General features: G+C 42.1%; 1 pseudogene; it reads left to right on the top strand.

Moving 5' to 3' along the window:
- The first annotated feature begins 14,562 nt into the window (after positions 1-14,562).
- LOC128103810 (N-acetyllactosaminide beta-1,6-N-acetylglucosaminyl-transferase-like) lies at positions 14,563-20,064 on the top strand (annotated as a pseudogene).
- The last annotated feature ends 3,046 nt before the right edge of the window (positions 20,065-23,110 follow it).

Here is a 23,110-nt window from a genome sequence, read left to right as displayed (position 1 = left end):
GGGCCTGGTGGCACAGACCTGTAATATCAACTCTGCATGATGCTGAATGAAAAGATTTGAAAGTTCAAGGCCAGCCTGGGAAACTTAGTGAGACTCTTTCTCAAAAAAGAAAAAACAATTTTTTAAGAGAACAGGAGGACTGAGGCTCAGTGGTAGAATGCTTGCCCAGCATACGAAGGCCTCAGGTTCTATTTCAGTACTGCAAAGAAAGGAAAGGACACATTGAACTATTTCATACAGGGACACTGGGAGGCAGCACTACATCTTGACCAGGTTCGGGCCACAGTCAGGCCACCATGGGGCCACGGTGGATTGCTGGTGGTGCCATGAATTTGCAGGCAGACCTTAAAAGTGACTCGTACAAGCAAACAATAGAACCTGGCATTTGGGAGTATTTATCATATGCTGGAGTTGAGTGAACTCCAGCTATTAACTCATGGGTTGACAAAACAATTTTATCTTTATTTTGCAGAGACTGAAAGAGAAAGATATAGATACAGGACACCCACTAGAGATGACCGCTCAGACACAGTTTGCAGACAATTGAACATCTTTGTTCCAGCCAGTTGGGACTACACTAAGGTCTTCGGGACCCAAGGGCAGTGCCAAGTATTTAAAGTAAGTTGGTTTTTTTGTTTTGTTTTGTTTTGATTTTAAGACAGTATCTCACTTGTCAGCTGCAGGGGGAGGTTTTGCATAAGCAAGCAGTTTAGCAGAGGCTAAGGTAAGCAGTTAGCTGGATGGGGAGGTTTTTACAATGAGGCTGTTTAACGGAAAGTAAAAGTTAGCTGAGGAATCTTAACCTCAGGTTTCTAGAATAGAGTTAAATAATTTCTCATGGGATTCTTCATCAGAGAGATCAAATTCTAGTTAAACCTAAAATGGCCTCACCAAGAATACAAGATGGAGGAACCTCTACACCGTTTGTCTTGTCACAGCAGTAACTTGTTCAAGGTCACACTTGCACAGACAGAATCCAAACCTGCACAATTCCCTGGCCTCATCTCTCTCCGATAGTAATGAAACTCAGGATCTCATGCAATAAACAGGCCACCTCCCACTAAGCTACATCCGGTCCCACGTCTCACACAAAGTCTCTCTTTAGAGACCTCTGTTACCAAACATATTGTTCCAGCATGTGCCAGGAATCCTGGAACAATGAAGCAAAAAGTAAAAGGGCACGCAGTCCTCAGCAGTCACCTTGCTGTACAAAACACACAGTATGACCTGCACTGATGAGCGCAGAGCAGGGGTCAGCACACATTTTCCTGGAAAGGGACAGTTGAACATTTTTGTGGCCTGCCTACTAGCTTAAGTTTTGGGTTTCTGTTACAAAATCAACTTGTCTCTGTGAAAGCAGCCATAGGCAGAATACAGAGAGGAGAGCACAACAGACTTCAATAACAATGTCTGTATGGACAACCAAATGCCAATTTCATATCATTTTCCCATCACAAGATATTTTAATTATTTGAATTTTTCCAACCACTTAAAGCTATTAAACCATTCTTAGTTTGAAGACCATATAGAAATATTGAGCAGACCAGGCTGGGCCTCCAGGCACAGTTTTGTTAACCCCTGTTGTCTTTAGTGAGGGTTTCTATTGTTGTGGTTGTTGTGGGGTAACCAACAGAGAAGACTGCTCAGACATGGGTTTAAGTCAATAGAGTTATTAGCTGGCCTGTGTGAGAAGATGTCAGTGCACCCCAGAGCCTTTCTCAGGGGGAGCTTTTAAGCAAAAAAAAACTGAAAGTCATCTCTCTTCACTTAGTCTCTTTGTGGCCACAATATATATAAGAGAGCAAAATCTTGATCAACTAGAATCATGATTCTTCATGGGATATAAAACTATATACATTAGCTTACCTTTGAGCCATACTTCAGTTAGCAAGAACAGTTAGCCAAAAGCAGAATTACAGAAGCCAAAAAGCAAGGACTTTCCCAGAACTATGGAAATTGATAGATTAGATTTTCATATTGGCAGGCGGTGCTATCTACATGCTGAGTTTTATGGCCTGAATGGTACTTCCATCATGGGGCTACGTGTGCTAAGGTCTGGGGGCCTACTGAGATCTGGGGCCCTGTTACATGAAGACCCAAAGCAATGGGGGGAAAGGGTTTATTTCAGCTTATAACTCTTGCAGGGTGGCTACTCACCAACCCCACAGTTCCCCAGAGTTTTCTTGAATGAGAACAACAGGAAATATTAGATAATAGTATTTAGATTGTAGAGATAAACAGAAAATACAGGATAGCCTTGAGAGGACCTGGACTCTATTCCAACAAGATAGGCCTTGACTGTCCCGGCCTCAGGGTATTTATACAAATGCCAAGGGGTGGAGCTAAAGACCTCCCCCCAGCACAGCCAAGTGCAGACCATCTCAGACACCTGCACTCAGGCCCGTGATCTAATCATCCTCTCTATGCAGACCTGCTGGGTAAAGCCACTAGGAACCTGAAAATGGGCTCCCACAAACTCTCAACTCAGGTCATACTCCATCACTGAGGGATGTCAAGGTGGGAACTCAAGGCAGGAACCTGGAGACAGGAATTGAAGCAGAGGTCAGTGTTCTTCCTGGCTTGCTCAACCAACTTTGACCACCTGCCCAGGGATAGTATCACCCACAATAAGTTAGGTCCTCCCACATTAATCATTAATCAAAAAAAAAAAATGCATCATAGGCTTGTCCGCAGGCCAAGCTGGTAGGGACATTACTGCAACTGAGGTTCTCTCTTCTCAAATGACTCTAGATTGTGTCAAGGTGACAAAAATCTGACCAGGACCCCTGGTATAGAGGTGAGAAAGGAGCTCAACTTAATTCACCTGTTTGTGTCTCCCATGAGCAGGGTGCTACAAATACCGTGATCAAGAGACACACACAGTGTTCCAGGGGCTTATTAAAGCAATCACAATTATAGGGAGGGGCGAGATCCTACTAGGTGGAGGGGCTTTCAGCCCAGACTGGGGGTGGCAGGGAAGAGTCACCAGGGAGCTGTGTCCTGTGTGACACCAGGATCTGAATGGTAAGTAGGGGCCCTGTAAGATAAAGGGGGGACTATTTCTGCTTGGAGGCTTGCAGAATCAGAAAAGTCAGATTTTATGGCTGGGGGAGGTGGTGTGTGTTTGTCGTCCCCACCACTAGGGTAGATAAAGGATAAGGCCCAGGGCTTTTCAGCCAGCCTGACCAATACAATGAGATGCCATCTCAAAAAGGGAGAGAAGCACAGGGCATTATGGCATATTTCTGTAATCCTGGCACTGGGGAGGCTGAGGCAGTAGGGTCAGGAATCCAAAAGGCCAGCCTCAGGAATGTATTGAGTTTGAGGCCAGCTTCTGCTACAGGACACTACATCTCAAACAAACAAACAAAAAGAAAAAAATAGCTGAGCAGTGGTTGCACACACCTTTGATCCCAGCACTCAGGAGGCAGAGGCAGAGGCAGGCAGATCTCTGAGTTCAAGGCCATCCTGGTCTACAGAGTGAGTTCCAGGACAGCCAGGGCTGCACAGAGGAACCCTATCTCAAAAAAAAAAAAAAAAAAAAAAAAAAAGGGCGGGGGTAGGGGGTAGGGGTAAGAAAAGAGAGACAGAGAAAGGTGCAGAAGGAAGGATAGCGGAAAGGAAAATTCAAATTTAAGATCCCACGATGCCATTCACTTATTGTTAGACTGCTTGTCTTTCAGTTTCAACTTCCCTGTCTGCACACCGAATATGCAGTCAGCATCTCACTGGCTGTCAATGAGGCAGTGGAGACAAACCTGCTACAGAACATTGGCTGCCGTCCACTTCCATTTTTCTTCATTTGTAAGTTGAATTGAGGTCAAGAAGTTTTAAGTTTCCTCAGTCTTGAAAAAGGAAGACTTCATATTCTTTACTTTTAGATCCAAGCATGGAGCAATTGTGGCTGAGGGGTTGTCAATGGGACCTGTCTTAGGACAGCTGTGATGGCCTGACTTGAAGAAATACAGCATCCCTTTATTGAAAAGTGACATTAGTGTTTGTGACAGTACTTTCTATACTGGAAATATACTCACAGAACAGCACACATTCCGTCCTCACCCCACATGAGCTGTCTACCCTGAGTTGGCCACTGAGACCACTTTGCAGGGTCTTTACATGGCATTGACCTAGAGGGAGGTGTCCCACTGTTCTCAGCTCCTCTGTCAGTTGATCGGCTGTTCCCAGTATCTTGTTCTCAGAGTCCCTCAATTCCTTCCCTATCAGATAAGAGCCACAGACTGGAAGTTGATGTGCTTTTCCATAAGACAGTTTCTTGCTCCACTTTCCTTCCTGGCCAAAACAAGAAGTTAGAGCAGATCTGGCCCCAATCTTGTGTCTGTATGTGGATTAAGACTAGCTGGCATTGGTGATTGTAGACAGAAAGTTTCTGTCCCACCAGCAACTCCCAAATACCCAGCAGCTGCTTCCCAAATTACCACACAGAGGCTTATATTAATTATAAATGCTTGGCCGGTAACTCAGGCTTATTACTAACTAGCTTTTACACTTAAATTAATCCATAATTCTCACCTATGTTTAGCCACATGGCTTGGTACCTTTTCTCAGTACATCATTCTCATCTCACTTCCTCTGCATCTGGCTGGTGACTCCTCTGACTCTGCCCTTTCTCTTCCCAGCATTCTTAGTTTGGTCACCCCGCCTATACTTCCTGCCTGGCTACTGGTCAATCAGTGTTTTATTAAACCAATTTGAGTGACAAATCTCGACAGTGTATAGGAGAATTATTCCACACCAGGTGATGAAATGAAATCGGGCAAGTGACGAACCTAGACACAAACGTCATAGGAAAAATGAAGCAGAGGACATTCAGGTTTGCCACTGTGCTGACTGCTATGTCCACAATTCTTTCATTATTGTCTCTCAACAATTTACTTCTACAAAAATTCCTGAGAATAAGAAACATCTCAAATGCTTCAGTCTTTGCAGAAGTCTGTGACATGACTGTGTCACACAGAGAGAAAAAAGACTTTGGTGAAAATATACCTATGGCCCCACTGAGGAATAGAACTTGCCAAGAGTAGTTGCATCAAAATCACTGCATAATGAGCCCTCTGTCCATAGACTACATTAGTATTCTGACCCTCCCCTTGGAGAACTGCCCAGTGTCCTGACATTACATTAAAGCCCCCTTAAGAGGAAAAAGCCCCTCCCCTCCTCTGTCTCTCCCCCCTCTTGCCAGAGGTATCATATGGTGATATTTTATTTGTATTAAAATGTTATTTGTATGCTAATAAATAAAGTTGCCCAGAGTCAGAGCTATTAGCAAGTCATAGGAAAGTAGGGCAGTGTTGGCGTACGCTTGTAATCCCAGCACTTGGTAGGCAGAACTAGGTAAGTCTCTGTGTGTTCAGGGATACAGCCATTATTGGATACACATGCCTTTAATCTCAATACCAATCATGGAAAACCTGGAGGTCTATACATACAGGCCATGATGAGGCGATCATGTGGTTGGGTTTACAACCAATGAGAAGGCAAAACAGAAAATCTGTATAAGGACTTTAACACAGAAAGTAGCTCTGCTTCGGAGAGGTAGGACCACCGCAGGAGGAAGGGTAAGGTTTTAGCTCTTAGCTCTGACCTCTTGGCCTTCTTCTTTGCATTGGTTCTGTGTTTCTTATTTAATAAGAAGGTTGGTTACATCTACATTTGGCACCCAACGTGACAAGAATCCATTAAAAACCACTTGGCTTGGCTTGGCAGCAGGTCCGGTTACCGGCCTGGGCGGCCCCGGCTCCCTAGCTCGGGCCCAGGTCTGACTGACCCGCAGCTGGAGCTACTTGCAACTGCTACAAACAACTCAGACCTGCCCTGCCGAACAGGGCCCCTGCCTGTAAAGCCAAGGCTTGACTCGGCTCAAGCAGCAACGCTTTCTTGCTCTCTCTCTCTCTCTCTCTCTCTCTCTCTCTCTCTCTCTCTCTGGATTCACACCTCGAACACCAGGTGGCTGTTTTTAAATTCCCTCAGATTCTACTGTTCTACACAGACTTGGTAAGTCAATTAACATATCTATTTAAAAGAGAATTTTTTTCTACATTAAAAAAATGGGCTTTATGTGTACATTGGAAGAAAATTGGGCTTTGTTTGAAATTTTAGGCACTCTGACGATGGAACAACTATATGAGAAGATTAATATTGATCAAATTATTCAGTTTATTACTTTTCTTGTCCTCATTTTACTATTTAAAAAGATAGTCAATTTAAGTGCCAGGATAACAGTCTTAGAAATACTTGCTAAATCTGTAAAAATGAATTATAGAGAAATTCAAATTTAGACAGAAGAAATTAACAGTGAAGTTGTTTCAAAATTGGATCATAAGGTTACAGAAAGAAAGCCAGTTTTCACACAATCACCCTTAATTTATCCGGTAGCCATAGAGCAGCTACCTGATGAAGAGAATGAACAAAATACTTGGATTCCAATTAAAATGTTAGACTTACAAAGATTTAAGGAAGCAATAGCGTCTTATGGCATGTACTCCCCATATGCAAAGCAAATGTTAAACACCTGGTCAACTTGTAATAGGATTCTACCAAAGGACTGGTGGGATTTGGCACAGGCTGTTCTTGAACCCGGACAAAATCTCCAGTGGAAAATGTGGTTCAATAATGAGGCTAAAAATATAGAAAAACAATGGAGGGATAATGGAATACAAGTCTGCCAGGATCAGCTTATTGGAGAAGGCCAATATGCTTCAGTACAAACACAATGTTCATATGATGTCCAAACCCTAGTTCTATGTCGAACGGCAGCCTTGAATGCATGGGACAGAGTTGAAGAACCAGGAAAAAAAAACTGAGTCATTTACAAAGGTTATACAGGGCCCAAAAGAATCTTTCACAGATTTCTTACAAAGATTGACTTCAGCAGTACAGAGAATGGTCCCGAATTCAGAGGCTAGTCAGATAATAATTGAATCTTTGGCCTTTGAGAACACAAATGCAGCATGCAAAAGAATAATCAGGCCATTAAAGGCAAGATCTGCACCTTTGGAAGATTGGATTAGAGACACGGTTAATGTTGAGGCTTATGACCATGATGATATGTGGGTAGGAGAAGCAATTTCAAAAGGTTTGAGAAATGTTAGATGTTTTGGATGTGGAAAGCAAGGACATTTGAAAAGGGATTGTAAACAAGTCATTCCTAGAAATAATGTTTCTTCAAGGAACAATGGCAACAGAATGCCCCTTCCTTCTGGAGTATGCAGAAGGTGTGGTAAGGGAAAACACTGGACCAATGAATGTAGATCAACAAGGGACAGTCAGGGTAATCCTTTGCCTCAAGCTTCGGGAAACTACCAGAGGGGCCTGAGGCAGGCCCCCACAGTAAATCCAGTTCAAACCTTTCCTGCAGTTGTAGAGGAAACCCCTACTCAAAGCAGCTAAATAACCAAATGCCTATTGAAATAAATCATGTTGGTTGAGATGATGAAACAGAGAGAATAGGAAATTCAGGAAAAAACATAAAGAAAATTTTTTGGCAAACTTCTATTAATGAACAAAGACCAAAACTAACAATAAAAATAAATGGTGTTTTGTTGTCTGGTCTGGTAGACACAGGTGCAGACATTACCATAATTGCACCAGAATTTTGGCATCCAAACTTGGCCTCTTCAGGAGGTAAACGTTCAACTGTTAGGAATTGGGACATTATCTCGAGTGAAACAAAGTGCAAGATGGCTTGAATGTATAGGTTCAGAAGGACAGAAAGGAAAATTAAAACCATATATGGCTAACATAGCTATGAACCTCTGGGGTCGGGACTTGTTACAACAATGGAATACTCAGATTAATATCCCTCCAATCTCAGAAACAAATCATAAACTAGTACATGTTTCTGAGAGAAAAATTAGAAGATATTATTCTAATGAGTGCTCACCAGCCATCCATGTCATAAAAGAACAGGGCACAACAACTGATAATCTTCCAAAAACACCAACAGCTCTACCTTTAAAATGGTCAACAGACAAGCCTGTATGGGTTCAGCAATGGCCTTTAATAACAGAGAAACTCCAGGCTTTAGAAGAGCTGGTAGAAGAACAGTTAAATGCTCATAATATTGAAGAATCAACCAGCCCTTGGAATTCTCCTGTATTTGTTATTAAAAAGAAATCTGGTAAATGGAGAATGGTAACAGACCTTAGAGCAATTAACAAAGTAATTCAGCCAATGGGCTCTCTACATCTGGAATTCCTTTGCCTACTCTGTTACCAAAAGGATGACCTCTCATAGTTATTGATTTAAAAGACTGTTTCTTTTCAATACCCTTACAAGAAAAAGACAGAGAAAGATTTGCTTTCACAGTGCCTACTTAAAATAATTCTCAACCGGTTAAAAGATTTCAATGGAGGGTCCTCCCACAGGGAATGTTGAATAGCCCAACTTTGTGCCAATATTTTGTACAACAGCCATTGGAAGTGATACGTAAAAAATTTCCTAAATCTATAATTTATCATTGTATGGATGATATTGTACTAGCTGACTCAAATGCAGATACTTTAGAAAGAATGTTTGAAGAAATAAAGAAAATTTTGCCTTGCTGGGGATTACAAATTGCTCCTGAAAAGATACAAAGGGGAGATTCTATTAATTATTTAGGATATAAACAAAAAATTAGATCCCAGAAGGTGCAAATTAGGAGAGATAGACTACAGACACTTAATGACTTTCAAAGATTATTTGGAAATATTTCTCATCTATGAACTATTGTTGAGGTAAAAAATGATGAACTGCATAATTTGTTCAAAACCTTAGAAGGTGACAAGGACTTAAATAGTCCAAGAGAATTATCACCTGAAGCTGAGAAAGAACTGGCCTTGGTAGAAAAGAAAGTACATGAAGGGCACGTGGATTGTATTGATCCAAAGCTGGATTGCATTTTGGTTATTTTACTTTCTAGGCATTCTCCTACAGGAATATTAATGCAGAGGGAAGATATTATATTGGAATGGATATTTTTACCAAATAAACCAAATAAAAAATTAAAAACTTATGTGGAAAAAAATCTCTGACTTGATTTGGAAAGGAAAATTGAGACTTCGTCAATTAGCAGGAATAGACCCAGCAGAAATTGTCATACCTTTAACTAAAGAAGACATTGAAAAATTATGGACAGAAAGTAAACCTTGGCAAAGAGCTTGCAGTAACTATTTGGGAGAAATTAACAGCAAATATCCCAAAAGCGATAGAATTGATCTTATAAAGAGAGCTGATTGGATCTTGCCTCGAATTGTAAGGGAAAAACCCATATCTGGAATTCGTTCATTTTATACAGATGCCAACAAACAAGGAAAGGCAGGTTACAAATCAGAAAATTTAAGTAAAGTGGTTCAAAGTCCTTATAATTCAGTTCAAAAATCAGAATTGTATGCTATTCTGTTGGTATTAATGGATTTTTCAGAACCTCTCAATGTAGTAACTGACTCTCAGTATGCTGAAAGAGTAGTATTACATATTGAGACTGCAGAATTTATCCATGATGCTTCAGAATTAACTTCACTATTTATTCAATTACAAGATACAATCAGGAAAAGGAGTCATCCTTTATATATAACTCACATCTGATCCCATACTGGTCTGCCAAACCCTCTAGCACAAGGCAATGATGAGATTGATAAATTGATAGGAAACGTGCTGGAGGCCTCAGAATTTCATAAAAAACATCATGTCAATAGTAAAGGTTTAAAAAAGGATTTTTCCATAACCTGGCAACAAGCCAAAGAAATAGTAAAGAAATATCCTACTTGTTCCTTCTACAATCAAACACCATTACCAGCAGGATGTAACCCAAAGGGTACTCAGAGGAATGAAATCTGGCAGATGGACATGTTTCACTTTGCAGAATTTGGAAAATTGAAATATGTACACCACACTATCGATACTTATTCAGGATTTCAATGGGCAATTGCTTTGAGTTCTGAAAAAGCTGATTCTGTAATTACTCATTTGCTAGAAGTTATGGCCATCATGGGTATACCTGCACAAATCAAAACTGATAATGCTCCATCATATGTCTTTGTTAAAATGAAACAGTTTTTTGCTTATTATAATATAAACCATATTACAGGTATACCACATAATCCTACAGGTCAAGCAGTTATAGAAAGAGCAAACAGAATTCTAAAGGATATGCTAAATAAACAGAAAAGAGTAACAAAACCCCCCAGAAATAGACTACATGATGCTCTATGATCTTGAAATTTTCTCAATGCCAATGAGAAAGGAACAACAGCTGCAGAGAGACATTGGATAATAGAAAAAACTACAGAATTAAATCAACCTATATACTTTAAGGATGTGCTGACTTCAGAATGGAAACCAGGATATGTGTTACATTGGGGACGAGGTTTTGCTTTTATTTCTACAGGAGAAGATAAGCTGTGGGTACCATCAAAATTGATAAAGGTTCGATTTGAACAAGAGAGACCTCTTAATTAGAGGAGGTGACAGTTCATCAACTATCATGAACATCCAATTTAAACTAACTTACACCAGTAACACATGCCTTTTCATTTAATCAGATAATAACTTGCCAAAAAGGAACATCCCAAAAAAACCTTGGGGAAAGGTTTTTGTTTTTGTCTTTAGGAGAATGAAGGTTAAGGAATTTGAAGAACACTGGACAAATGAGACAACTGAAGAAAAGGGACAAATCATCTATCCCAGGAAACAGAGTGAAATGGCGTATGGGTATGTTATCTAAAAAATTTTATGTCTTCCTAAATGTTTGTTTCTGCTTTTCTTTAAAGATTTAACACTATTGGTCTTCTAATAGTCCCAGTTCAATTAAAATTTAAAGCTGACTTTGGAGTTGGAGAATGGCTCTCTCCTTCTTTAAACTCAAGCATGTTGTTAAAAGGAAAATGCAAACTCCCTGTATCATGCCAGAAGAAAGGAGCCATCTTCTGCTATGGGACAGGAGAAAAGCCAAATTAATTAAGGGACTATTCTATTACTAATCTCAACTCTTTGATTCTATTCTGATTATTTACACTTTTTTTAAAGTATAAATTTTATATCAAAATTTACAAGATTAATATATATAAATATATATACATTTTAAACTTTGTTAAGATATAAATGGTCGCCGGGCGTGGTGGCACACGCCTTTAATCCCAGCACTCGGGAGGCAGAGGCAGGTGGATCTCTGTGAGTTCGAGGCCAGCCTGGTCTCCAAAGCGAGTTCCAGGAAAGGCGCAAAGCTACACAGAGAAACCCTGTCTCGAAAAAACAAAAAACAAAACAAAAACAAGATATAAATGGTCACATAGAGTACTAACTAATTCTAAAAAGCCACATATATAGTCTTTGTGTTCGAGTCTCTTATCAGTTTTCTGCAGGAAATCACGGCCAGGCCTAACATCAACTGAAGTCTCCAGGAAGAAGATGGGGCCCCACAACAACAACAATTCCACGTGGACAATAATAACATCACTAAGCTGACAAACATCATCTACAGATCAGCTTTGAACTACAAAGTGCTCAGAGCAATTTTGCGATGACTAGCTGAGATGATCCAGTCTCAAAGTCTACTTGAATAAGGATTTGAGATAAACCCTGAACTTTGGCATTATACACAGACTGGATAATGAAGGATATAGTTACCTTTCCTAGAATTTGACAATTAACCTAAAATTTTTTTTTTCAGGATAAAGATACCTTCGCCCATACCCAGCAGGAAGCAATTTCAAGAATACGACGCCCACATTCCCAAAGAGGTGGTGTGGGGCGGGTGGTTTTTTTTGGTCTTTTAATGGGTTTTGGGTCTGGGATAATTTTCATTGATTAGGGGGGTTGGTTACAAGTTGTTGTCAAGGGTTAGGAAAAGGGCTAAACAAAGGAGATTAAAGGTTCTTATTTAAAAAAAAAACAAAAGAAAAATGTAAATACTTTACATTGGATTTGATCGTTTTATATTGTATACAAATTATATATATTGAAATTGATATTGTTAGAAAATGCTATATGTATATTTCTAATTGTACCGTTTATTTAACAATGTAATGCAATTTTCTGATCCTTGAATGTTGTTATTACCAACTATTAGGATATAAAGAAATGAAAGTTAGTAGTTAGGCATTATAATAGAACTTGTAGTTATATTAGGTATGTTTTCAAGATTGAGTAGACATATTTTACATAGACAGGTTATCTTCAAACCCTTCAGAGATCTACAGAATATGGCATTTAAAATGTTTTAATAACTTAGAAAATTTTTCTTTTTTGTTATGACTATGAGACATGTCGACTCCTGGCAGTACCAATCTACTTCAGAGAAAATATGGGCATTGAAAAAACTGCTGCAATTGGAGTTAACTTTCATTGTGGCAAAAGTTAGCCGCTGGACAGCAAAGTATCCTCGAATCAACTGCTGACAAACAGGACAGACAGGACACGAAACACAAAAGGACTACTGATTCTTGTCAAAACAAGTGTGGTTATGGCTTTATCAAAAGGCATCTTCTGAGGCCAGGACAATATGGCACCATCCCTGAAGTGGCCTTCGCAATCCAGGAAAGGTACAGTGCCCTTTTCTTCGAAGGCAGCTTAACAGGCAGTGGGCCAATGGCTTCTGATGTGCAATGAGACAGTAGCTGAAACAGTTATTCTTGAAGAGTAATTAAGCTCACGCCTCTCAATAGTAGAACGGCATTTATTAGAGGGATGTGGAGAAGAACAGGATGATGAGATGAAGCCACATATACACATAGCCAAGAAGAATGGACAGCTGAATTAAAAAAACATCAACAATTTCCAGAATTTAAAATCCTGAATCATGACATGACACTAGTGGAATTCAGGTGTTTCTGGTATATAGACTGCTCTCACCCAATGTGAGGTTGAACTGTTGACCTTGTGTACATCCTACTTCACTAATGAGTCTGTCAGATACGCTAAGCCTATAGGCTCAAGATGATGCCCCAACACTTCAGAGAAACCTCAGGTGACTGTCCAGGCAGCTGGCTGTTTCTGTCAACTCACAAATTTTTTGGAAGTTGCTTGCATGTACTTCCTGTTTTTATTTTTGTTAGCTAATATTATTTCCTTCTTGGGTCTCTGAGGGAGTTGAAGATTAGTTAGTTATAGTTGAAGATTAATTCGGATAGAAAGTGAATTAGATACAATAGGATAGATAATGGAATTATTTTCTCTGAATTTGTCAGATACAAATGAACTAGACATTGTTTAGGTATTTATTACTTGTATATATTGTATATAGTTATTGTACTTTTGTATATAGTTTTTCTTATGTTAGTTATAAGCTTTTTCCTTTTTTCTTTTTATTAAAATAGAAAAGGGGAAATATGGTGATATTTTATTTGCATTAAAATGTTATTTGTATGTTAATAAATAAAGTTGCCTGGGGGTCAGAGCTATTAGCAAGCCATAGGAAAGTAGGGCAGTGTTGGCGTACGCTTGTAATCCCAGCACTTGGTAGGCAGAACTAGGTAAGTCTCTGTGTGTCAGGGATACAGCCATTATTGGATACACATGCCTTTAATCTCAATTCCAATCATGGAAAACCTGGAGGTCTATACATACAGGCCGTGATGAGGCGGTCATGTGATTGGGTTTACAACCAATGAGAAGGCAGAACAGAAATTCTATATAAGGACTTTAACACAGAAAGTAGCTCTGATTCGGAGAGGTAGGCCCACTGCAGGAGGAAGGGTAAGGTTTTAGCTCTTAGCTCTGACCTCTTGGCTTTCTTCTTTGCATTGGTTCTGTGTTTCTTATTTAATAAGAAGGTTGGTTACATCTACAGTATCACAAACCTTTCTCTCTCTCTCTCTCTCTCTCTCTCCTCCCTCCCTTTAATAATAAAACTCACCACGTGGATGTCAGGTCTGCTGTATGAGTAATTTTCCACCCATGTTGCCATCCTCTGTATCTGCATGGTGTGCCTCACCCACCCAGAGGCACCTTGGTCCAAACCTACCAAAGTCTCTCCGCAGTTTCACATTAACAGATGAGGCTGAGTTCCCTTTGGCTTATGTGATAGTTGTTCACAAAGACCAGCACATTTGAAAGGCTCTTCAAGGCCATTTACACTTCCCAAAATGTCTACTGTGTCCACGCGGGTGAGAAGGCCACATCGGTAATAGATTTTCTGCGGTCCCCGGCCCCACCCCAATAGGTTTTTCTGCCGATGCAGTAAGCCAGATCAAGCCAAATTGAAAAAGTGTAACAACAGGTTTGTTTGAGCAAAGTCAGTCCCATGCAGGTTCTCCAGTCCCAGAGATCGAGGCCAGAGAAGCTGAAAGCCTGAACTACAGCAGAGAGATTATATAGCCTACAGGTGAGGGGTTTGTACTCAAGTATGGTCAAACGCTGGAATGCTTAGGTGGGGACTTTGGCTGCTGGCGGCAACAAGGGAGGAAGTTGCAATAGTCACCAGGAATGAGGAACTGGGCTTTTTTGCACCTTTTCTTTGTTGGAGATTCTCTGAGAGGTCAGGGTTTGAAGAGAGAGAGAGAGAGAGAGAGAGAGAGAGAGAGAGAGAGAGAGAGAGAGAGAGAGAGAGAGAGAGAGAGAACAGGAATGGGGCTTTCCAGATCCTGCAGGGGCGAGCTGGAGGTTCCAACTGAACAATCTGATTTTACAAATTCGGTGAGAAAGCTTCTCAGTTGCTTCTCAGTTGCCTTTCTGGCATCAAAGAGGGAGGGAATCCATGGTCTGCGAGGGCTTCGGGCTGACCTAAACTGCGTGGAAGACCTTGTGACCTCCGAAGTCCCCTGAAAGTATGTCCTCAACGCCCTGAAAACCAAAATAATTCAGCATCTGAAGGGGTTTAAGAGGGAAAACATCACCCCAGGGCATGTGCCTCCTCCTTATACCTTCAGAAGGACTAAGTATAAATACTTGGAACACAGACACGGGCTGTTTTCCTTCACGCTGTGGACGTGTACATGGAAATATGCTCCTCTCCATAACCTCACCATTTGCTTTGGCTCTGCCTATGTAGCACTGACAAGAGGATTTGTTAATTTGTTCTTGAGGAGGAGAGGGCCATTGACTTACTTGAGTGGTCAAAGGATACCCACTATCCTGAAGAACACTTCTGCATGATGCTAAACAGGATTCCAGGTACATGGGATTTGATTTCAATTCTATATGAAGTCATCAGTGTGTGTGTGTGTGTGTGTGTGTGTGTGTGTGTGTGTGTGTGTGTGTGTGTCTTTCTGTGTGTTACTCCTTAAAAATGCCCCCTGATATATTTTGTGTGTTTGACAAGATTTCCAAACTTTCCACACAACCTGTAGATTTTTCTATATGGCAGATTCAATGGAACCACACAAAGTAACTTGCACACCTTACATGTCACTCAATGTGTCTGCTTGTAGAACATACTTGCTAAATTTCTCCTGACATTATATGTCCCAAATCTTTGCTCCAAGTCCCCAGAACAATTCGGTTGGAGTTTTGTTTGTTTGTTTTGTTTTTTTTCTTTTCTTTTCTTTTAAAGCAATGATGGTATATTGTTTAGAAACCCCACATCTTAGGTACAGGTTATTTATTCACAGTGAGCCTGGTAGGACTGTCAGCCAAGTGAATGGAAGCTCTCTGTGGTCCAGGCTTCTCGGAATCTTTAAAGTCTCACCTCTATATAAAAATTTTAAACTTTGTACTAGTTATATGTGGGCAGAAAAGTTCTCAGTATTTTTTTTTCATAAAACATCAGTTCTTGTAGAAAATCTAGGAAGCGCAAAAACACAAGCAAGAAAGCCAAAAATACACATTGGCCCCATTCATTTGTTTGTTTGTTTGTTTGTTTGTTTAGTGCTGGAGATTGAATCGAGGCCTGCGAGCTCTAACCACTGAGCTACATCCTCAGGCTTCCTTCAGTTTCTGCATTGCTGATTGCAGTTTGGTCACAAGTGATGATATAATCTTGTATCCCGCTGCTTTCACTTAGCCAACCGCCAAGTGACTTTTCCCAGCCTCCTGGAAGCAGGAATCCACTGCTTTTACTTTTATAGCATGAGCAGACCACACCTTACTCTCTCAGTACTGGGCATCCCTCTTGGTTTGCTTTGCAATATTTGGTATTAGCATACAGGATAATGAATATCATTATGGCATTTGCATTCACATAGATCATTCTGCTTTACACACACACACACACACACACACACACACACACACACACACACATCTGTCTCCCATTGCCTCCCTCCTCCCCCTCTGGTCCCTTCCCTCCCTATGAGCTGTCTTTCTTCTTCACCCCCCACAGGACTCCACATAGGACAGAAAGCATGTTGTGTTTGTCTTTCTCCACTCATTACCCTCTGCTGCTTTCTCATCCTCTAGATCCCCTCCCCCCACCAGAGCCCCCTTCCTATCATTTTGCCATGTGAAATGTTAGTGTCAGTGCTGAATAACACCAGATACAAGAAATGTCTGTTTGCATGTACTAATTCCACACTTAGTGTTATGTCTTTTTTTTTTTCAAGGCGGAATTTATCTATGTAGCCCTGGTTGTAATGGAATTCACTCTGTAGACAGGGCTGGCTTTGAACTCACACACATCTGTCTGCCTTTCTGCCTCTGAGTGCTGGCATTAAAGGTGTGTAACATCACCACTGGGCATGTTATGCATTTTGAAATAAATTTCTAGGCCAGGCAGCAGTGGTGTACACCTTTAATCTCAGCACCCGGGAGGCAGAGGCAGGCAGATTTCTGAGTTTGAAGCCAGCCTGGTCTACAGACCAAATTCCAGGACAGCCAGGGCTACACAGAGAAGAAACTCTGTCTCAAAAAACAAACAAACAAAAAAGTTACTAGGTTAAATGATAGGAACATTTGAAGTTGTTGATTCATGTGACCAAATTGCTCTAAAATATGATCTAAGTTCCCATCAGCCCACCAGCACACAAGCTGGCTTAGTGTATTGCATTTCTGCTAACAATGGGAAGTCTGGTGTATTTACTCATAAAAGCTGTTTGAGTTAAAGAGAGGAAAAACTACAGTCCCTCTTTTCATTTATAGAACGTGGAGATTAAAAACTTAAGAAATGTTATTTTGCTGCTGTTTTTTTTAGTTGCTGGCTTTCTGAAGGTAGAAGCAAGGATGAGGGTATTGAGAGGAAAGAGTGGGGCCTAGAGGAAATTATGAGAACTGAGATCAGCCACACACACACACACACACACACACACACACACACACACACACACGCACACACGTATGCATACACACACACAGATCATCTGAGTACGTACAATTGAAATCAAGAAGCCATCAGTAACTGCCCCAGGAAACTTGGTCCAGCAGGTGCTTCAAGACTAACTGAGTCCTTGGCAGTGGGCAGACTCAGTCCTGCTGCTCAGAATCGCTGTCCCTCTTCTCCTGACTCCACCTCCAGACTGGGTTTCTTTCGCCTCTTGTAAAATCCCTCCTGACGGGGGTCTATGTCTTCCATGTTCCCCAAGGGCACAAAATTCAAGGCCATGGAGAAGCTGTTAGTCATATGCTAATGAGGAAGTTGAGTTTTCTATCTGTGCCCAGCACATGTGCAGGCTAATATAAGGGAGAGAGTAGATAATGAGGCAAACCTACACAAACAGGAAACATGTTCTAATTAAAAATAACCTGTGACCATTTTAGGAGGGAAAGCAGAAAAAGTATGTAAAAGAAAGTAAGATCTCCCCGTGTCATCCCTTGAGAGACAACTGCTACCTATGAGTCAATGTCTTTCAGTCTTTTCAAGGAGTGGACAGTTTAAACCCTGGGTGATGTGGGCTCAGCGGTTAAGGGAACAGATGTCCCAGGTTCAATTCCCAGCATTCATGGGAAGCTCACAACTGTCTGTAACTTCGATTCCAGGGCATCAGATGCCCTTTTCTGACCTCTGTGGATATCAGGCATGCAAATGGTACACATGTATACATGCAGGGAAAACACTCATATACATAAGAAAGGGAGGGGGTGCAATTTGACAGTTCTTTCTTTTGTCTTGTTTCTAAAACCTGCCAAAACTTCCAACTACTCTAAAGAAGATAGTGACGTTGATAAAAATCCACAGTTGCTCATAATCCCTATGGCAGGGTGCATTTCATTCCTGCAGAGAGGGTAAAAAGCAGGCTTGCCTTGCCTTGCTGAAAGACCCTAACCCTTCAGGCTTACACCCCCAAGCCCCAGGAAATAAGGAACTAAAAAGAAAACTAGTTCCAAGGGCCACCTGACTCAGCCATTATTCAACCTGCAACAATGTAACAATGTAAAAAGATTTCTGTTAAGAGATGTGCTCAACTGTGACTGGGATAGTTGCAAGTGTTCCAGGAAGGATCACTGTGACCTTTGTGTAAACTCGACTCCCGCCCTGATACCCCCCCTTGAGGCTTCAGGAAGAATGTACATGCGGACATGACTGTACCCACTCTGTGATCAGACCATGATCTTGTGAAATGAAATTGTATGGGAATTGTAATCTTATGGCTTTTGTGGGTTCTTCCTTTAAAAGCCCCCATGGGGCTGCAATAAGATGCGACTCTTGCTCTTTGGAGCAGAGTTTTCCCAACTGTACAGCCGCTTCTTCAATAAACACCTCTTGCTGTTGTATCAACTGGACTGGATTCTGGGTTCTTGAGGCGCCCACTTGAGACCCTAGATTTTGGGGGTCTAACATTGCAAGAACCCATTATCAAGAGGGAGTGGCAGCCTCTAGGTATATGACCCACCTTCAGACTCCCAGCCCAGGAGTTGAACCAAATCCTGCCAGTAGCCCAGGATTTCCAATCCCCGTATTTGAATGGGACACCCATCAAAGTTAGAGGTCATTCCTGCCTGTGTTAGGTTTCAAACAGGGGATAAATGCTTAACTGAGGTGCCTAGTTAACTTATCAAAGTGGACCTACCCACCAGGTTCTGCCAGCATCCCTCAGTCTCTACCTGTTACAGGGTATGGCTGGCACATTCCACCCACTACCCTAAACTCCCCCAGCCCAGCTGCCCATTCCTATATAATCCAGCCATTTTGCTCCCCAGGGCTTTTTTTGTTTACCCTTTACCCTCCCGGTCTTCTGGTTCCCCCCCACCTCCATCATCTCCTCCATGGTCTGGCTCAGAGTCCTGTTCCCTCTGGACTCTCCCAGATGTCTCTGCTTCTGGCTATGCTCTCTCTCATATCTACAATAACCATCTTCTCCATACTTCGGGAGTAGTCATGTCTTCCTCCTCTTTTTTGTTTGTTTGATTGTTTTTTCGAGACAGGGTTTCTCTGTGTAGCTTTGCGCCTGTCCTGGAACTCACTCTGTAGCCCAGGCTGGCCTCGAACTCACAGAGATCTGCCTGCCTCTGCCTCCTGAGTGCTGGGATTAAAGGCATGCACCACCACCGCCCAGCTCTTCCTCCTTTTTATGTCTTTTTCCATTCAGTCTGAAGCCATATAGGATATCTTACTGAGAATTAAATGTAAGGACACAACCTGAAGTATGAAGAAAGGGTTTGAACAGGAATCCAGAATGTTCTCTCTGGAAGAGGCAAGCTCTGAGTGGCAAAGGGGAAGGCTGCCCCAGGGTGACTCTCCTGAGCCCTGTACCTTTGGTGAGAGTGAAGTTACTTAGACCTGACTAACTTCCCATCCCCTTCTTCCTAGAGCACTTCTGGAGCCGGGAGCCCTTGAGGGTTCTGGAGGGAAGGTCATACCTGGGCAACTGTAGCTTGGGGAATTGGGACCTCAGGTGGCTGCTTCTTGTGACCACTATTCTCAAGCCTCTGGGGTGTGACTGGAGGCGAACAGATCTTTCCATTTGCACATTCCGGCTTTTATTACTCCACTCACAAACAGCGCAGTGAACTGAGTTTGCATGGAAGAGGCTAAGAGGATTCCCATGGATTCCTGTGGAAAGCCTCTGTGGAATGTGTCCAGGCAATTTTATCCCTCTGGGAACCAGCTCTGCAGAGAAGTGCCTGGAAAAATACATGAAGGAGGACATTGAAAGGACCTGCACGCCCAAACTCCAACTCTCCACCTCATTGGCCGAGGACACAAAGCCTCATCCAATGAAGAATTTGGGGCTTGAGGCCGCCCCTCCCCCATTCTGATCTTTTTTAACAAGCCTTGAGCCCGGGAGGAGAGGGAGGGCCCTAATGCCTCCTTTAACTCTCAAGAACTCTAAGCACATCTCAGGTTGAAAATGGACTGTAATGATCTGTTTCTCACCCTCAGACAAGGTGAAAAGTTAAAGAATTTAATAGATAATTGGCACTCGGGGTTTTAAAATATACATTAACCCATCTCTCCCTAAAAATTTCCAGTGAAGATTGAACTTTACTCAATAACATCCTAAAATGAAAATGACCCCCTGAACTGAGGACAAGTGACATGGCTCAGTGGGTAAAAGGACCTACTGCCAAGCCTGAGGACTGGAGTACAAGCCCCAGGACCCAGCAGAAGGAGAGAAAACAAGCTGTTCTCTGAACACACACACACACACACACACACACACACACACACACACACACACACACACACACACGAAAGAAAGAAAGAAACCCTGTGGTGTGTTACATTTGTTTATGCTGTGGAACATTTGTTTTAATGATGCAAAGATCTGTTGCATTCTTTTATGTTGCATTTGTTGAACTCTGTGAAGCTGTGTTACTGTGCCTGTCTAAAACACCTGATGGTCTAATAAAGAACTGAATGGCCAACAGCGAGTCAGGAGAAAGGACAGGCGGGCCTGGCAGGCAGAGAGAATAAATAGAGGGAGAAATCTGGGAGGAAAAGGAGAAAAAGTAAGAGGATAAGAAGAGGAGGACACTAGGGACCAGCCACCCAGCCAGCCACACAGCCACACAGCCACCCAGTCACACAGCCACATAGCCACACAGCCACACAGCCACCCACCCACCCACACAGCCACACAGCCACACAGCCACCCACCCACCCACACACACAGCCACACAGCCACAGAGTACGAGTAAAAGTAAGATATACAGAAGAAAAGGAAAAAGAGGCAAAAGGTAGACAGGGTAATTTAAGAAAAGCTGGTAAGAAACAAGCCAAGCTGAGGCCGGGCATTCATAAGTAAGAATAAGTCTCCATGTGTGATTTATTTGAGAGCTGAGTGGCAGGCCCTCCAAAAAAGCAAAAACAAACAATAACAACCCCAGACCATGTACAGTTTAATATCAGAAGAAAAGTGTATGAAAACTTTTCTTCTGATATTAAAGAGCAACTAAACAAATCAACAAGTTTTTTTTTTCTTTTTAAATTTCATCTACTTTTGAGAAAAACTCTCATCATGTGACTCGTGCTAGCCTCGAACTCCTGACCCTCCTGTCTGTCCCCAAGGGCTGAGATGACAGGTGTGCACTCCCACCTCCAGCCTTTGTTGAAACTTAGTGGAGTCTTGTTCCTCAGCTGGTGATGCATTGGCCAAATGGAGTAAAGCACCCACTGGTTCATTGCAGACTGGTCTTTAAGACACAGGGAGACTGGGGGCCCGGGCCTGGTGACCCTGCAGCAGGGTGGTCTGCTCCTTTGACCACTATTCTAACTGAGCAGAACGTTGAAACTGGAAGGAGGGAGATGACGTTCCTTCCTGGCACTCTCTCTAGTTCAGTTCAGCCTTGAACTCAATCCACAGCGGCCATCTTCAGTTTCTGTAAGGTCAAAATCCAATTGTGAACTTGATGAGGACTAGACCTTTTCCCCACAATATAATGCCAGTGTATAAGATAAGATATAACCCCACAATATAATGCCAGTGTATAAGATATATCCCCACAATATAATGCCAGCGTGTAAGATATATCTGATGCATAAAATATATCCAACCTATAAAACACTTCTAACAGCTAAACTTGGTTATCAACTTGACATATCTAGAACAAAGAACCCTCAGTTGAAGAATTGCTTCCATCAGACTGGCCAGTGGACATGTTTATAGGGCATTTTCTTGATTGCTAATGATGTAGGAGGGCCCAAAATACTGTGGGCAGTACTATTCCTAGGCAGGTGGACCCGGGCTGTGTAAGAAAGGTCATTGAACATGAACCTAGGAACAAAGGACTAATGAGCACTCCTCCATAGTCTGTGTTTCAGTTCCTGTCTCCAGGTTCTTACTTGAGTTCCTGCCTAGCCTTTCCTTGGTGATGGATTGTGTTAGACCCGAGAAAAAACCATTTCCATGGCTGTCAGATTAAAGCAAGCTGTATTTAGAAGTGCACAGGGGACTGGCCAGACTGCCTCTCCCTAAGTCGGGGTTTCAGAGAGCAGTCCCTCACGGTCTTTTGAGGTCCCTTTTATGAGGAAGGGTTGGGGTTGAGATTAATTGGCTAGTAATACCTGGACAGAAGAGTCGGGGACTCCTAGCTCAAGGCTGCCTCTGGGGTAGATAAATGTCATAGTATCACGTGGACAGAAGAGTCGGGGACTCAGGGCTCCAGGATGTCTCTGGGCTAGATAACTATAAGAATGCATCATATGGAAGGGGAGTCATCAGGGGTATTCAGGAGTTTAGCAAGGCAAAAGGGGTGGGTGTATATCATGGTGTCACAAGATAGTGTAGGTTGGAAAACATGGTTTGCAGGACACATTAGGCTTAGGACTCAGAACCTTATTCCTGTAAGGTAGGGAGACTTAATAACAATGTGTAACACTGTGGCTCCTTAACAACAATGTGGTTCACATAAGCTGTAAGATGAAATAAACCCTTTCCTCCCCAAGTTGCTTTTGATCATGGCATCTATAAACAGCAACAGAAAACTAGAACAATACCCCATCTATACCCAAGTCAAACCTGATGATTTTCTTCAACGAAGTGGGACTGTCGACGCTCTTGTGGTTTGGGGCTCATTTCCTTCCTTAGCTTAGCCCATGAAGCCTGCAGCAGCCAGGGACTTGTCTGCGTCCATAGGAAGGCAGGACTCTCACTAGTACAGAAGCACCTAGGATCTTTCAGCTCCAGCCCCAGCCTTGTTTTACCTCAGTTACATGTCTTGGCTGTACTTGACAAAACCGGCTTCTCTTGCCCTTCCTTGTTGCCCTCTTTCCAGCCGTTTTAAGTTAACTCACAGAACCTGATCATTTTCTACCCATTATCCTTTTCTTCCTTGTGGCTTGTCTTCAAGATCTAAAATTAGA

The sequence above is a fragment of the Peromyscus californicus genome, unplaced genomic scaffold, assembly GCF_007827085.1.
Source record: "Peromyscus californicus insignis strain IS unplaced genomic scaffold, ASM782708v3 Scaffold_8__1_contigs__length_139910024, whole genome shotgun sequence".
NCBI classification, from domain to species: Eukaryota; Metazoa; Chordata; class Mammalia; order Rodentia; family Cricetidae; genus Peromyscus; species Peromyscus californicus.
Note: the sequence above shows the minus strand (reverse complement) of the source record. Positions and strands in the feature narration are given on the sequence as shown.